General features: G+C 36.4%; 1 protein-coding gene across 12 annotated transcripts in view; it reads right to left on the reverse strand.

Annotated features, from left to right (window-relative positions):
- Nucleotides 1-17,065, reverse strand: part of LOC5574095 — a 217,681-nt gene that overhangs the window by 144,578 nt on the left and 56,038 nt on the right. For all 12 annotated transcript variants that reach the window (XM_021840421.1, XM_021840423.1, XM_021840422.1 and 9 more), the window contains exon 4: nt 1,521-2,150. The gene's annotated coding sequence lies outside the window, so the exon portion shown is untranslated. The remainder of the gene's footprint in view (nt 1-1,520; nt 2,151-17,065) is intronic.

Here is a 17,065-nt window from a genome sequence, read left to right on the forward strand (position 1 = left end):
TGGAAGAAAGAGGGAAAATTGATGATAAATGTAGGCGCAAAGCATTTGGGGGCCCGACTGGCGCAGGGTTGGGAAACCCGGGTCCGGGGTGTGAAATTTCATGTTCGCTTTTACAGATGGTCGGTTAGGTTGAGTGGCTGATTGCATCAACAACAAGGCGGCGGCGCACGGTGTGTAGGGTGGTTGCATCAAACAGTGTGACAAGTGAAACGGAACGAAAACAGTTTTTAATCGTTTTGACAGGTGAATGGCTTTTGGAAACGAAAACAAAAATAGCGTGATTGCTATTGGAGCCATTTTGGGAAAATCTGTCATTTTCGGAAAGTTTTGATTGTTGTGGAATCGTGGCTAATGTTGGTTACGTGTTGAGGAGCTATTAGAGTAGACAATGTTGACAAATTATGACATTTCAATACGATAGTTTTGGATCAACGTAAACCGTGGGAAAGGCACAATACTCGTTATTTTATTTAAGGCTCAAGAATCCATCATTCGATCATCAGCAATCATCAAAAAATAAAAACCAGTTTTTTTCATTTAAATTTTAAGAAATTCTCATGAAAATCTATCGTCGTACTACAAACAGCCAGTGCAATGCTATGATAGATTGTCATGAACATTGAGTAAAAAAACTGCTTTTGAAAGATCAAAGAATTCACTGTATTAGAGTGGTTCAAAAAATCGTTTTTGCTCCACACCGCTCATTCGATTTTAGATCAAACTCTGAGTATCCTCCCAAAATTTGAGCTCATTAGGATGAGACTGCACAAACCTTTTAAAGTTTGTATGGGAATTACTATGGGAAAAGCAAGAAATTCAATCAATCGGTCATAGGGTTTGCCCATATGCTCTTGGGGATTAGACTTATGTTGATTCTGTGAAATACAATAATCAGCTACAACTTTGCCGAAGACCGTTTTTAAATCGGACGTCCCGGTAATTAGTTATTGATTTTTGAATGAGTTATAAAACTTTGGCTATAATTAATGGGCTGTTCTGCAGGCATCACTGGATATATGCAGTAAAACATAGTAGCTATGATTTGTGCGTGCTATCTTTCGCGCCAGGTGCACCAATGTTGCCTGTTCAGAAGTTAAATGAGCACTGCTGAAGAATTTGTGACTGGATATAAATCAATAACTAATTACTGAGACGTCCGATTTGAAAACGGTCTTCGACAAAGTTGTAGCTGATCAATGTATCTCGCAGTATCAACGTAGCTCTAATCTCCAAGAACACATCGGCAAACACTATTACTGATTGAATGAATTGGTTGCTTTTCTCATAGTAATTCCCATATAAACTTTAAAGGGCTTGTGCAGTCTCAGTTTTCATCCAAATGAGCTCAAATTTTGGGAGGACACTCAGAATTTGGTTTAAAATCGAATGAGCGGTGTGGAGCAAAAACGATTTTTTGAACACACTACTGTATATAGAATTTGATAGAAAAATAATGTTCGAAATTTGATAACTGGGATCGTATATTATCTAATTACATTTTTCCAATAAATATATCTTACCTCCAAAAAATGAATTCCAAGTTGCTTGATAAGCGCAAAATTGAGCTGCTGAGTCTCAATCCCACCTTCCTTGCTATTCTTCGCACCTGACAATCGCTTATTTCCGCCTATAATCGTCGGCGGTCTACCGTTGCCGCAGATGCCGTCGTCATGTCGATTACCACACACTGGCGCACTTCACTGATTCGCGGATTTTTTTTCCGACGTGTACTTCTTCTTCCAATGATTTTTTTTTCTCTTGTATTTTTCGCCTCACTGAGCCCACCACAAACATCCAAACCCGTACATTTTACTCAAAAGATTACAGCTGCTTCACTCTGGTACTCGCTAACTTCGTGGAGGCTCGCTGGATTCTCTTCTCGGGGTAAACCCAATCGATTACATAGCTCACACACGCGGAAATTTTCGCACACACTCTCTCTCGCAAATTCACTGTGACGTGACGACGTAGATGATTATTTTTTTGCAGTGCGAAACAAAACACTGCTATTTACATTTTCGATTGAGGGGTCGAACACAAAGGGCCTTATTGTGTGTCATGCACTCGTCACCTTTTTTTTATTCGGATTCAGCTACTGGACACTTTTTGGTGCTGCTGCATGCAGGGGTGTGCGAATTGATGGGGTTCGTCTGTAAATAGAAAGAGAAAAAAGAGAATCAGAATTAGTCTGTTATTAGCAAAAAATCGTATTTCATTTTGCACATTTTGAATGAAAGGGTTACAAGGCGGGTTATTAGTAAAATGATCTCCAACAGGGCATGATGACAAAAAATTAACAATCAGACGCTCACTGTTACAAAGGTCGTTCATAAACTGGAATGACTTTTGTGTTGAACGAAATGTGGGATCCGTTCAAACACACATACAAATAAAACTCTTTGTCAAAGGACAGATGAGTTTAAAGTTTACAAACACTGAAAGGAGGGAAACACATAGGACAGAATACGATGTGGTGAGCTCGTTTAATATATTTTTTGCAATTTTTCATCATAATAGACTTTTTTATCTCGCCTGTTTGTCATTGAATGGCCTACTTTCCTACACTGGATAACTGTCGTGTGAGAAACGTGCTTCGAGTCAATCTTTTGAAAACTGATAGCTGACTGAAATCTTTCAAAGCAAAGCTAGGGATGAGAGAACCAATACAAAATACAGAAAAGGTCTAAAGTCTGGACACAGTATTACAAACTGATGAGTTTGTTTTATATTTCAAGTGCAAAACATATATCCAGGATACATCCACGTCCGGTTATTATTTTTTTTAAACTGCATGCAATTAAACCGTACTGACTTAATGTAGCATCTTCCAAACATATCGACGAAACACGCGATCAAGTTTTGAGATGCTTTTCACTGCAGAAGAGGTACTTGCCCTACTTATTGACAATAGGTACGACAGCATAACGGCATCAAGGCCAAAGACGTGACTTGGTTCCCGGATTACTTCGACTATTTCGTTTGAGAATTTCTTCGCAAGTACATGGCATGAAATACAGGAAGAAAGTATATTAAAAGAATTTTTAGCCGAATAGTCTGACTCCAAATATGTCTGGTTCTTATGTAGCTTACCATAAGATCTACTTTCTGACTCATTTTAATTGTTTTAGTGTTTCATTACTATGCTGTTGTAACAAGATGTTACGATTTTGTGTTCGTTTTTTCAATTATTCTGGATTCTGGTTTATACAAAACTATACATTGCAAAATCTTTAATTCCGAAGCTGTTGCAGGTTCCTTGTGGTCAGGAGAGAAGATTCCGTACTGAGGCATCTTGTACTTCATAAAACGTCAGTATAGTCGGGGGCACGCCGTGAGGCGAAACGAAAGCGAGAAAATAGTCTCGACGCTTGATTTAGCTGGTTGTTGGCTACCGTCGAGCAAAAGAAATAAAAAACAAACATTCCTTTCAATACCAGGGCATCACACCGTTGTTGTTGATGCCTAATAACACACACGAAAACCGGTCCGGATCAAATCGACCTGGCTAGACCCGCGCCAACTACATATTTGCCCAGAGCAATGAGGCCATAGCAGCATGATGCCGTTGCACTGTTAGTTGGTACTATCGATTGAAATTGGACCTCACGCCCGGCGACGGTCGGTGGTCAAGTCTTTTCCTCGCTTACATCTTCTGGTTCGGAAGAGAAAATTGCAATTTGAAGATCGAGCACGAGCCTACACGGCAAAGGAACCAGTTTTCGAGATGTTGAGCAAAAACTAAAATGAACTGTTGCCTAGTTTTGCGGGGATTTGCTTCCAACAGGTATTGAAGGGTTGATCGGTAAAAGTAAACGAAACAGGAGTAAGAGGGAAACAGTGAATAAATTGGGTATAGATTAGCTGAAATGAATGGAATGTGAATTTCTGAGGGTTTGAACTTGTATGCCATTTTCAATTTGCAGTCGCAGAGTAGTGTTCGTGGTCCTTCAATTGTAATATCGAGAATCCAGTTGAGAGTGATTATATCATGGTCATCCCACTAACCCAATATCCTTTCCATGACAACTGTGGAAATGCAGAGATATTTTCGGTCTCTAGTGGCAATGGATATCTAACTAACATTCCATTCCTTCCTCGATGAGCGAGTTGAGCTTGGCCTGCACCGTTATTGAATTTTGAAATTTGTTCTCTCGATTTGTGCACTTTGAGAAGGATTAGCTAATCCCAAGCCCCATTCATTAAATCTCTGTACCACTTCGATTGTTCTGGTCAATCACGGAGGGCATGTACGAAGCGGTCATCAATAAACATGCTTATATTTCCACAAATCTTATATATCCTTGACGAAACATACTTTAAAACTTTAGAAATTTGAAGCAAAATTAGCAGCTTACAGATTGGTAGAGCCGATAAAACCCAAACGAAATACCTGAAACAGACTTTTCGTCAACTTGTTATAAGAGATATCCTGCAGATTTCCACCTAGGACCAGCAGCAATTTAAATATATGATAGAATTTATAGGAAAAAATCATACGGTTTGATCGAGTAAACAACAAACTACAGAAAAATATCGGAAGGAATTCCTTGAGTTACATTGAGCAAAAATAATTAAAGTCCGAAAGATATTTCAGGCACAGGGTTGGATTTGAATTGGATTCGAATTGGATTTGGATTGGATTTGGATTGGATTTGAATTTAATTTGGATTGATTTGAATTGAATTTGGATTGGATTTGGATTGGATTTGGATTGGATTTGGATTGGATTTGGATTGGATTGATTGATTTGGATTGGATTTGATTTGGATTGGATTTGGATTGGATTTGGATTGGGATTTGGATTGGATTTGGATTGGATTGGATTTGGATGGTTTGGATTGGATTTGGATTGGATTTGGATTGGATTTGGATTGGATTTGGATTGGATATTGGATTGGATTTGGATTTGATTTGGATTGGATTTGGATTGGATTTGGATTGGATTTGGATTGGATTTGGATTGGATTTGGATTTGGATTTGGATTGGATTTGGATTGGATTTGGATTGGGATTTGGATTGTATTTGGATTGGATTTGGATTGGATTTGGATTGGATTTGGATTGGATTTGGATTGGATTGGATTTGGATTGGATTTGGATTGGATTGGATAGGATTTGGATTGGATTGTGATTGGATTTGGATTGGATTTGGATTGGATTTGGATTGGATTTGGATTGGATTTGGATTGGAATTTGGATTGGATTTGGATTGGGATTTGGATTGGATTTGGATTGGATTTGGATTGGATTTGGATTGGATTTTGGATTGGATTTGGATTGGAATTTGGGATTGGATTTGGATTGGATTTGGATTGGATTTGGATTGGATTTGGATTGGGATTTGGATTGGATTTGATGGATTGGATTGGATTGGATTTGGATTGGATTTGGATTGGATTTGGATTGGATTTGGATTGGATTTGGATTGGATTTGGATTGGATTTGGATTGGATTTGGATTGGATTTGGATTGGATTTGGATTGGATTTGGATTGGATTTGGATTGGATTTGGATTGGATTTGGATTGGATTTGGATTGGATTTGGATTGGATTTGGATTGGATTTGGATTGGATTTGGATTGGATTTGGATTGGATTTGGATTGGATTTGGATTGGATTTGGATTGGATTTGGATTGGATTTGGATTGGATTTGGATTGGATGGATTGGATTGGATTTGGATTGGATTTGGATTGGATTTGGATTGGATTGGATTTGGATTGGATTTGGATTGGATTTGGATTGGATTTGGATTGGATTTTGGATTGGATTTGGATTGGATTTGGATTGGATTTGGATTGGATTTGGATTGGATTTGGATTGGATTTGGATTGGATTTGGATTGGATTGGATTGGATTGGATTTGGGATTGGATTTTGGATTGATTGGATTGTATTTGGTTGGATTTGGATTGGATTTGGATTTGGATTTGGATGGATTTGGATTGGATTTGGGATTGGATTGGATTGGATTTGGATTGGATTTGGATTGGATTTGGATTGGATTTGGATTGGATTTGGATTGGATTTGGATTGGATTGGATTGGATTGATTTGGATTTGGATTGGATTTGGATTGGATTTGGATTGGATTTGATTGGATTTGGATTGGATTTGGATTGGATTTGGATTGGATTTGGATTTGATTTGGATTGGATTGATTTGGATTGGATTTGGATTGGATTTGGATTGATTTGGATTGGATTTGGATTGGATTTGGATTGGATTTGGATTGTTTGGATTGGATTTGGGATTTGGATTGGATTTGGATTTGATTGATTTGATTGGATTTGGATTGTTGGATTAATTTGGATTGGATTTGGTGGATTTGATTTGGGATTTGGATTGGATTTGGATTAGATTTGGATTGGATTTGGATTGGATTGGATTTGGATTGGATTGGAATTTGGATTTGGATTTGGATTGATTTGGATTGGATTTGGATTTGGATTTGGATTTGGATTTGGATTGGATTTGGATTGGATTTGGATTGGATTTGGATTGGATTTGGATTGGATTTGGATTGGATTTGGATTGGATTTGGATTGGATTTGGATTGGATTGGATTGGATTGGATTTGGATTGGATTTGGATTGGATTTGGATTGGATTTGGATTGGATTTGGATTGGATTTGGATTGGATTTGGATTGGATTGGATTGGATTTGGATTGGATTTGGATTGGATTTGGATTGGATTTGGATTGGATTTGGATTGGATTTGGATTGGATTTGGATTGGATTTGGATTGGATTTGGATTGGATTTGGATTGGATTTGGATTGGATTTGGATTGGATTGGATTGGATTGGATTTGGATTGGATTTGGATTGGATTTGGATTGGATTTGGATTGGATTTGGATTGGATTTGGATTGGATTTGGATTGGATTTGGATTGGATTTGGATTGGATTTGGATTGGATTTGGATTGGATTTGGATTGGATTTGGATTGGATTTGGATTGGATTGGATGGATTTGGATTGGATTTGGATTGGATTTGGATTGGATTTTGGATTGGATTTGGATTGATTTGGATTGGATTTGGATTGGATTTGGATTGATTGGATTTGTATGATTGGGATTTTGGATTGGATTTGGATTGGATTTGGATTGGATTTGGATTGGATTTGGATGGATTTGGATTGGATTTGATTGGTTTGGATTGGATTTGGATTAGGATTTGGATTGGATTTTGGATTGGATTTGGATTGGATTTGGATATATTGGATTGGATTTGGATTTGGATTGATTGGATTTGGATTGGATTTGGATAGATTTGGAATTGGATTTGGATTGGATTGGGAATTTGGATTGGATTTGGGATGGATTTGGATTGGATTTGGATTTGGATTTGGATTTGGATTTGATTTGGATTTGGATTGGATTTGGATTGGATTTGGATTGGATTTGGATTTGGATTTGGATTGGATTTGGATTGGATTTGGATTGGATTTGGATTGGATTTGGATTGGATTTGGATTGGATTGGATTTGGATGGATTTGGATTGGATTTGGATTGGATTTGGATTGGATTGGATTTGGATTGGATTTGGATTGTATTTGGATTGGATTTGGATTGGATTTGGATTGGATTTGATTGGATTGGATTGGATTGGATTTGGATTGGATTTGGATTGGATTTGGATTGATTTGGATTGTATTTGGATTGGATTTGGATTGGATTTGGATTGGATTTGGATTGGATTTGGATTGGATTTGGATTGGATTTGGATTGGATTTGGATTGGATTTGGATTGGATTTGGATTGGATTTGGATTGGATTTGGATTGGATTTGGATTGGATTTGGATTGGATTTGGATTGGATTTGGATTGGATTTGGATTGGATTTGGATTGGATTTGGATTGGATTTGGATTGGATTTGGGTTGGATTTGGATTGGATTTGGATTGGATTTGGATTGGATTTGGATTGGATTTGGATTGGATTTGGATTGGATTGGATTGGATTGGATTGGATTGGATTGGATTTGGATTGGATTTGGATTGGATTTGGATTGGATTTGGATTGGATTTGGATTGGATTTGGATTGGATTTGGATTGGATTTGGATTGGATTTGGATTGGATTTGGATTGGATTTGGATTGGATTTGGATTGGATTTGGATTGGATTTGGATTGGATTTGGATTGGATTTGGATTGGATTTGGATTGGATTGGATTTGGATTGGATTGTTGGATTGGATTGGATTTGGATTGGATTTGGATTGGATTTGGATTGGATTTGGATTGGATTTGGATTGGATTTGGATTGGATTTGGATTGGATTTGGATTGGATTTGGATTGGATTTGGATTGGATTATGATTGGATTTGGATCGAATTTGGATTGGATTTGGATTGGATTGGATTGTATTTGGATTGGATTTGGATTGGATTTGGATTGGATTTGGATTGGATTTGGATTGGATTTGGATTGGATTTGGATTGGATTTGGATTGGATTTGGATTGGATTTGGATTGGATTTGGATTGGATTTGGATTGGATTTGGATTGGATTTGGATTGGATTTGATGGATTGGATGGATTTGGATTGGATTGGTTGGATTTGGATGGATTGATGATTGGATTGTTGGATCGAATTTGGATTGGATTTGGATTGGATTTGGATTGATTTTGATTGATTTGAATTGGATTTGTATTGAACTGGATTGGATTTTGATTGGGTTTGGGTTGGATTGAATTTGGATTAGATTGAATTTGGATTGGATTCGATTGGATTGAAGTGATTTTGGATTGGATTGAAGTGATTTAGGATTTGGATTGGATTGGATTTGGATTAGGTAGTACAAATTGAATTTGAAATAGAAACTAGCTGTAAAAAGAAAAGCTTAATCATAGATGGGACAGCTCACCTTCAAAGTAAACTGGATACAAAAGCAAAGGAAAATCGTTATTGCATCACTGACGATGGCACTGCTTTTCTGGAACTAGTTCGGTCGAACGAAGGGTCGGTCATTGTTCGCAAATGCAAACAGTGCTCCGGGCGGCGCGTGGATCCATTCTGCCATAGCTTGACTTCGTACGTACTTTATCAGCATCATCAACCACTTGTGAATGTCATAGTTCTCGTCGTCGTCGTTGGGGTCGACAGGACAACGCCACAGTGGCAAATGGCCGAATAAAAACTTATCAAAACTATTTAACTTCTGTCCAATTTTTATCAGAAAATCAAATTTTCAATATGACGTTTATTTCCAACGGAATAATATCTGGTATCGAAGAATGTTTGTAGATTACATTTTCTTCAAATCAATTTGCGATGACCTTAATATCAAGGCACGCCACTGTGCAACGTGGGAAGCAGATTTATCTGCACTGGAAAGGATGTGACAGCTCCCAAGGTGAAAAGGAAGCAAAGTCGGTGACATCTGGAAGAGGACTCAACGTTCCAGCCAACTGTCCGTCCATAGTTGAGTATGAATAGGTACACGGGGGTGGTAAAGAGCTGTCACTTTTATTGCGGATGCAATCATTGTGCAGCGAAAACCTCATCTGTGTGGCGAGGTAATGCCCAGTGTTTATAGATTGCGGAACGCAGTCAGGGTCTACGGAGATAGTTAGAGAACGCTACGGAATAAATGGATGTAACCTGTACACTATGTGTCACCCATTTCATAGACTGCATATCACAAAGTGGGTCATCAAATATTAATAGGAATGTGGAAATGAGGTGCTTCGAGAACGGGAGACTCTTTTTTATTACGCTGGACAAATGATTTTTGCATGGGGGCCATTTTTCCTGAATACATATGGGTCATTCCCCTCGAAGTACCCGATAAAAAATACGAATTTTCAATCCATATTTTCAATTTACTATGCTCATAGGCAAATCAGGTAACGATTTAGTGTTAGAAAAGTAGGATCTTTAGTGGCATTAGTTCCCACTGGAACAGAGCCTGCTTTTCAGCTTAGTATTATTATGAGCACTTTCACAGTTACAGAACTGGTAACGATCAAACAACAAAATTATAGTGACATAAGTGACTAAAATGATCAAAATAGTGACTACTAAACAGGCCTTTTTGGTCCTTGTTCTACATAAATGGTTGGTGCATTCGCGAGAATAATCCGTCGAAAAAGGGTCAAAAAGGTTTAACAAGCCTACTATAAAGTTGAAGCCTGCAGGTATCTGGTGACGATGGGCCTCAAAGAACAACAAAGCAAGTGTCGCTGTACCATCAAGCTACCATTCACCGTGCATTTAAAAAAAATCTGCACTTCAAAAAATTGTTTATTTTTTCCAAATCATTTGAAGCGAACTAGAATACCACTACGAAGCGTGCAATTATACCATAATTCAGGGAAAAATCTAAAATCACTGATGTATAACAATAAATTACTCAAAAATTATGTTTACAAATATTAACATGATATCGTACCGTTCTATGTCACCATTCACTGTGCATGCTGGTGCACCATTTACCGTGCGTATAGTTTTCGTCATGATTTAATTTTGTATCTTGAAGAAACGTTGTTGGTGGAGTAAATATGTTGCTAGTAGTGTGCGCACTCATTTTACGGGTATTCAAATCTTATTTTACAATAAAAGCCATAGAATGTTGAAAATATTGCTAAATCATTATTTTTTTCATCAAAATCGTTATAGTAAGCTTGACTGTATTTGGACATTTCATATTCGCTCAAAAACTAAATATGAAGTTGTTAAATCACGACATAACAGTAAATCCAATATTACCCAATAATATCAAGCCATTTATCCTAATGCACGGTAATAGGTACCATAAATATTGTAAAGGGTTCATTCACCGTGCATTTGTGTTTCGACTAAAACACAATAAAAAAAATCTTATTTCCATAAAATCTGGTTCATACGATGAAATACATCTTACTAGAAGTATCTACAGTGAAAACTTGTTGAAATTATGATAAAAAATGATACTCTAACGTTAAAAATGAAAAATGTTAGTTTTTGGCGTTTCAACTAAGAGTATTGAAAAATCCCATTATTGAACAGAATTCAGATGGTTTTGACTACATAAACTAGGTTTTTCAAAATATTTAAATATTTAATATTTAAATATTTGCTGCCAAAAACATAATTTGTGAAAATTGTATGAATATTCTGTATGAATTTGTATATGTGCACGGTGAATGGAGGCCGCACGGTGACTAGTGACTTAACGGTACATGAATATTAATATTGACAAATAATCACGTAGGGAGACTTACGGCTTCGGCACCATGCGACTATTATCGGCAACCAAATTTCAAACGCCAAATACACAGTGTTTTTCTATCAAAACACACCAATGAAAACATTTAGTTCAGATGATTCCTTGTTCTGTCAGCTTCCAGCTGACGAAATTTTCAAGACGACACAAACAATTTTGCCAGAGATGTGATCAAATCAAATGAACACGCCTCAAAATGCGACTGATTTGGACCTGCCGAACAGATTCGCCTGCAGCGCTTATGGGAAAGTTGCCGAAGAGAAAGAGGCTGCCGACAATAGTCACACTAACAAGAGATGTTCGCAGCGTTGCAAAAACGTTTCCAGAAAGATTTTATCAAGTCTGTCGATGTGAATCGATAGAGGATTGAGCAGCGCATAAATGTAAACAAACAAACACGTAATTTGTCTGCTGATGTCCGAGAAAATTACAAAAGAGACGCGGCATCGGCTTAGACTGCCGAGAATATGTAAGTTCCCCTATCTATTATCAAACCCTTGGTGGTACAGTGGTAAGGTGTCCGATTCCTAATCCAGAGGTCGCGCGTTCAAGGCTTACTGAAAACTTTTTTTTAATTTTCATCCAAATTTGGAGGCATCGTATTTCTGATCGCAAAAAGTCTGAAAAAGTCATGCCAAGTACGCATATAACCTCCACTTTAGTATGTATATAGCCTTTTCATGCATTATATACGATTGTATTGATTCAAATAGAATTATGTATAACAAAAGTTATACCAACCAAAATGTTGACTGGTGATAATTTCACCATATATCGAAAGAGAATGTCGTTGGCTAAAATTTTATACAAAAAAAAACGCAACAGAAGAGGTAATCAAGGCTCAATAACTGAATTAAAGAGAGAGTAAATAAAGACAGCCTCGCATTCACACAACACGTATGACTTTTATCGTTCGTGGTAGATATTGAACCAGGAAACAAAAAAGAGACACACACCATCCACTGTTTGGTGCCGATCACTGTATGTCACCACGTATAACATCCACAGATACTCTCTCATTCAGATCAAGAAACATAAGCGAATATGTTCCATAACCTGTACAATGTTTGCCACCAAAGGAGTGTTATATGAACCAATTGATTAAAATTAAGAGCCAGTTCGCGAGAGCCGCAACCCCTTCTTGTATTGATGTTCTCCGATCAGGCTGACATTTTCAGGGATTGTTCTACTATATAAAAGATGATGTTTTGCAAAATTTTAGATTTTTATATTAGGGGGAAGTGGGACAAAATGACCCCCAATGATTTCATGTCACTAAACATGCAAAATCACAAAAACTGATATAACTATAGTAAAAGTGCGCGGATTATGTTGAAATTTGGCATGAATACTCTACGTTATATGAACTTTGAGATTGGCATGGTATATGGATTTTGAAAGTACTTCAAATCGAGAAAAATGAGTTTTTCATAAAAAATTTTGTGATTTTCAAATCGATTTTTTTCTTACCAACCGAACTAGGTCAAAAAACTAAATATGACGTTTTGTAGGGTAACTCATGGGCTTTCATTTGAGGTGTAATCCAGATATGCCGTTTCAAAAATTTTCGAAAAAAATTTTTTTTCGGGGTAGTGTTTGAGCTTGAGCCATTTTGCGAGTACCGCAACCGCCTTGTCTAGAGAGGTTGTATTGATGTTCTCCGATCGAGCTGAAATTTACAGGAGTTGTTTTCCTATATAAAAGAATATATTCCACAAAATTTCAGATTTTTATATTAGGGAGAAGTGGTACAAAATAAACACTAATGATTTAATATATAAAAACATACAAAATCAATTAAAGTAATAGCGATAGTAAAAATAAACGAATTTGCATGAAATTTGGCATGTTTCATTAACGTTATATGAACTTCAAAATGAACATGGTATTTGGATTAGAAATGTGTTTCAAATTGATAAAAAAAATCTGATTTAATTTTTTTTTTATAAAATTAGTTTTTTTTTTCAAATCGACTTATATTTTTGTCAATCGAACTAGTTCAAACAACTAAATATGAAGTTTTGTAGGGAAACTCAGGAGCTTTCATTCGCGGTGTACCGTAGTGAATCAAAATTCGGACGGTACCAATATCCAGACACTCTGATAATATTTACCAATAAAATGCAAAATTGACAACATTTCTACAACTAGGGGGAGATCCCCCAGTACCGGACACTTAAGCCACTAAATTCATAATTCGAAAAATATTGGTTTTATGTGCTCGTGTTACCTATTTATGATAAATATTATGAGTTTTATAGTGTATAAAAATAAATTGGAAAATATAAATATGAATTTTGACATTGAAATTTGATGATGTGTTTTAGTACCAAATTGATCGATCTTGAAAGGTGGCACCCAATACCGGACACGATCTGGAAAAACCTCGAATTCTGTAAATTTGTACATCATTGAATGTGTTCACTATAGGAACAGTATATAATTGCCAATTCAATGCATTTGCAACATTTACAAGAACAATTTTAGTTTTTCTTTGTTTGCAAGATGTCCATCAAAAACCTCTTACATATATGATGAAAAATAACACGATATTGTTCTGAATATTCATTCATCTTAATTTTATTGCATGTTTGATACCATGATCTACGGAATCCATGAAAAATGAATGTATTATGAGACACTGGTGCAATAATTACAAAGATATCATATAACAAATCAAGCTGTCCGAAACTGGGGGACAGGAGGTGCTTAACCAAAATTGTAATTTGTCCTCATTAAGTTTAATTATGGTACAAAATATATTCATACTATCTAATTAGGATTATGTCCGATCATGCTTGCGTGATCCAAAGAATTTTTTCATGATCAAAAAATTACTAAATAGGGTCAAAATTAAGGCGATACGTCAATTTTTTCAAGATTTTCAAACTTTTCTACTTTTTAAAAAAGGCATGCATATTTCAAGGATGTGTTATTCTAGGCAAACATTAGTCTCAATAATAGCTTTCTTTTCTTTCAATACACCATCTTGATTGGACCATGATTTCTCAATTTTTTGACTTTGTCCGGTATTGGGTGCTGTCCGGTACTGAGGGATCTCCCCCTATATTGAATGAAAAAATAGCTGTTTTTGTAGTTATTACGACGTATTGGCCTTTCGGAGGTCTGTTCAACAAGCTGATCAATGTCCCCGATGAGATCAGCTCAAAGGTATAAATTTATTAGTTAGAGATAATCGTACAGCATATTTTTATCACTTACATTTGGTCTCTTACTAGGCAAACAAATTCAAATTTTTAAATTTAATATAGGGTAATTCAGGTCGCTATCTGTAATTATTCAGTTTTAATAAGCATATATTAATAATATATAAATTATAATTCACTTAATAAACGATTTTGCATTCACATCGATCAATCAACAATGAGAAGTTATTTTTTTTCAATTTGAACTTGAAATTTCCCCCATGCGTTCGAGGGGCGCTTAGATGGAGGCAATCGTCGCAGCAGTAGTGATTGTAACATAATAATACACAAAGTTATAGTTTAAAAGTTTAGTGACACCACATTGAAAAAATATGCTGTAAATATGGTTTAAAAAAGTAAAAAGAGGCTGTCCGGAATTGGAGCCCAATGTTTTTGAATCTGGACATTATATTGGAATTGTATGTTTCGATGCCGTAAGTACACAATTTTCAAATAAAACTGGAATAATACTTTGAACATCATCAAAACATGAGTAATATGTAATAAGAACAATACTGTGCGTCGTTCATTGAACCAATCAGTGATGATTGCAATTTAAATCACCAACATGTCTGTCCAAACAACTAAATCACAAACATTGCTTACACAATGTGTGTTCATTACTATTCAAAAAGAAACCCATTTGGCAGAACTACACTTTTTATAAGGGAAAAGTGGGTCAAAATGACCCCCAATATTTTTGTGTCGGAAAACACACAAAATCACAAGAACTACTGTACCGTTTAAACGGATTGTACTGAAAAATATGTTTGTTTTTTTTTTTTGTAAAAAACACAATTTTCCGTGAAAATATGCATTTTTTTAACAATCTTCGTCTCTCTTTTACTCTTTCGAGAAATTTTCAAACATCGAGGCTAGTAAAAGTCAAAATTCCATTCAAGATATAAACAGTACAGTGTCTCATAGCAGCCATATGTGCAGTCAGTCTAAACTAAGCTAAACTCAATTATTTACAAATTGATCTCTAGCATACATACCATCATACACACATACATGTGACCCTCCTAATCAAACATTATCCAAATTAAAAAAATGCGGTAGTTGATACCCACCCAAACAGCGTGAGAAGAAACAACGCTTAGGCCTCCATACGCTGCTCATACCGCCCGGATTTTGATTTACCACGGTCCACCGCGAATGAAAGCCCTTGAGTTGTCCTACAAAACTTCAACCTAGTTTGGTTGACCAAAAAAAAGGCGATTTGAAAAAAAAAACTAATTTTACAAAATAACAGGTTTTTCTCGATTTGAAACATTTTTTTATCCAAAATGATCATTCATATAACGTAAAGTAAACATGCCAAATTTCATACAAATTCGTGCATTTTTACTATCGCTATTCTTCATCTTCTTTCTGGCGCTACGTCCCAACTGGGACAAAACTTGCTTCTCAGCTTAGTGTTCTTATGAGCACTTCCACAGTTATTAACTGAGAGCTTTCTATGCCGATTGACCATTTTTGCATATGTATATCGTGTGGCAGGTACGAAGATACTCTATGCCCTGGGATGTCGAGAGAATTTCCAATCCGAAAAGATCCTCGACCGGTGGGATTCGAACCCACGACCCTCAGTTTGGTCTTGCTGAATAGCTGCGCGTTTACCGCTACGGCTATCTGGGCCCCTACTATCGCTATTATAGCAGTTTAATTAATTTTGTATGTTTTTATATATTAAATCATTAGTGGTTATTTTGTACCACTTCTCCCTAATATAAAAATCTGAAATTTTGCAAAATATCTTCTTTTATATAGGAAAACAACTCCTGTAAATTTCAGCTCGATCGGAGAATATCAATACAACCTCTCTAGACAAGGCGGTTGCGGTACTCGCAAAATGGCTCAAGTCCAAACACTACCCCGAAAATTTTTGAAACGGCATATCTAGATTACACCTCAAATGAAAGCCCATGAGTTACCCTACAAAACGTCATATTTAGTTTTTTGACCTAGTTCGGTTGGTAAGAAAAAAATCGATTTGAAAATCACAAAATTTTTATGAAAAACTCATTTTTCTCGATTTGAAGTACAGTCAAAGCTCGTTATAACGACCACTGTTATAGCGACAAAAGCTCTCTATAGCGACATTTTTCGGTCCCTTGAAAAAGATTTTAATGTTATCACTATTCTCTATAACGACATTTCTCTATTACGATGGTCCCTTGCGATGTCGTTATAACAAGCTTCGACTGTACTTTAAAAATCCACATACCATGCCAATCTCAAAGTTTATATAACGTAGAGTATTCATGCCAAATTTCAACAAAATCCGTGCACTTTTACTATAGTTATATCAGTTTTTGTGATTTTGCATGTTTAGTGACATGAAATCATTGGGGGTCGTTTTGTCCCACTTCCCCCTAATATAAACATCAAAAATTTTGCAAAACATCATCTTTTATATAGAAGAACAATCCCTGAAAAATTCAGCCTGATCGGAGAACATCAATACAACTTCCCTTGGAAAGGGGGTTGCGGTTCTCGCGAACTGGCTCTTAAGTTGCTTAGGGCAGCATTACCAAAAAACATGGAAGTTGTTACCAATTTTAAGCAAAACATAAATCTCCCGAATGGTTCCATATCGTTGTCGCCGTCTATGAGAGTTAATACTTTTGAACGCTCTCTCGTTGTGA

The sequence above is a fragment of the Aedes aegypti genome, chromosome 2 (genome assembly GCF_002204515.2).
Source record: "Aedes aegypti strain LVP_AGWG chromosome 2, AaegL5.0 Primary Assembly, whole genome shotgun sequence".
NCBI classification, from domain to species: domain Eukaryota; kingdom Metazoa; phylum Arthropoda; class Insecta; order Diptera; family Culicidae; genus Aedes; species Aedes aegypti.